The sequence below is a fragment of the Trichechus manatus genome, unplaced genomic scaffold (assembly GCF_000243295.1).
Source record: "Trichechus manatus latirostris isolate Lorelei unplaced genomic scaffold, TriManLat1.0 scaffold00080, whole genome shotgun sequence".
NCBI lineage: Eukaryota > Metazoa > Chordata > Mammalia > Sirenia > Trichechidae > Trichechus > Trichechus manatus.
In genome coordinates, this window is record NW_004444016.1 from 11,580,081 (window position 1) to 11,581,657 (window position 1,577).

Below are 1,577 nucleotides of genomic sequence, written 5' to 3' on the forward strand. Positions count from 1 at the left end.
TTTTCTTAACAATCTTTGTTATGCCAACTGACCTAGATGTCCCCTGATACCATGGTCCCCAGACCCCCTCCCCTGCTACTCTGTCCCTTGAAATGTGTGGTTGTATTCAGGAAACTTCTTAGGTTTTGGTTTAGTCCAGTTGTGCTGACTTCCCCTGTAATGTGTGTTGTCCTTCCCTTCACCTAAGATACTTCTTATCTACTCCCCACCCTCGTATCCATTAAAGGATGATTTCTTCGGTGTTTAAAACTTTTTCTTGAGTTCTTATAATAGTGGTCTCATAAATATTTGTCCTTTCACAACTGGCTAACTTCACTCAGCATAATGTCTTCCAGATGCATCCATGTTATGAGATGTTTTGGGGATTCATCGTTGTTCTTTATTGTTGCGTAGTATTCCATTGTGTGAATATACCATAACTTGTTTATCCATTCGTCCATTGATAGGCATCTAGGTTGTTTCCATCTTTTTGCTACTGTGAACAGTGCTGTAATGAACATGGGTGTGCATATATCTATTCATGTGATGGCTCTTATTTCTTTTAGATATAGTTCAAGGAGTGGGATTGCAAGATCGTATGGTACTTCTATTTCTAGCTTTTGTTTTTTAATTGTACTTCAGATGAAAATTTAAAGAACAGATAGTTTCTCATTAAACGGTTAGTACATATATTGTTTTATGACAATTGTTAACAATCCTACAACATGTCAACACTGTCCCTTCTCAACCTTGGGTTCCCTATTACCTGGTTTCCTGTCCCCTCCTGCCTTCTAGTCCTTGTGCCTGGACTATTGTGCCCCATTAGTCTCGTTTTGTTTTATAGGCCTGTCTAATCTTTGGCTGAATGGTGAACCTTAACCTTGGGAGTGACTTCATTACTGAGCCAAAAGGGTGGCCGGAGGCCATACTCTCGGGGTTTCTCCAGTCTCTGTCAGGCCAGTAAGTCATGTCTTTTTTTGTGAGTTAGAATTTTGTTCTACATTTTTTTCCACCTCTGTTTGGGAACCTCTGTTGTGATCCCAGTCAGAGCAGTCAGTGGTGGTAGCTGGGCACCATCTAGTTGTACTGGACTCAGTATGGTGGAGTCCATGGTAGTTGTGGTCCATTAGTCCTTTGGATTAACCTTTCCCTTGTATCTTATTTTCTTCATTCTCCCTTGCTCCCAAAGGAGTGAGACCAGTGGAGTATCTTAGTTGGCTGCTCACAGGCTTTTAAGACCCCAGACGCTACTCACCAAGGTAGAATGTAGAACATTTTCTTTATAAACGATGTTATGCCAATTGAGCGAGATGTTTCCTAGACCATGGTCCGCACAGCCCTCTGCCCAGCAAGTCAGTCCCTCAGGGAGTTTGGATGTGTCTATGGATCTTCCATGACCTTTTTTTTGTACAAGTTGTGCTGGATTCCCCAGTATCGAGTAGTGTCTTACCGTTCACCCAAGTTACCAATTATCTATTGTCTGTTTAGTATTTCACCCCTCCGAACCCTCCCATCCCTCATAAACAACAAAGATTGTTTCTTTTTGTGTGTAAACTTTTTTGTGAGTTTTTACAGTAGAGGTCTCATGCAATATTTGT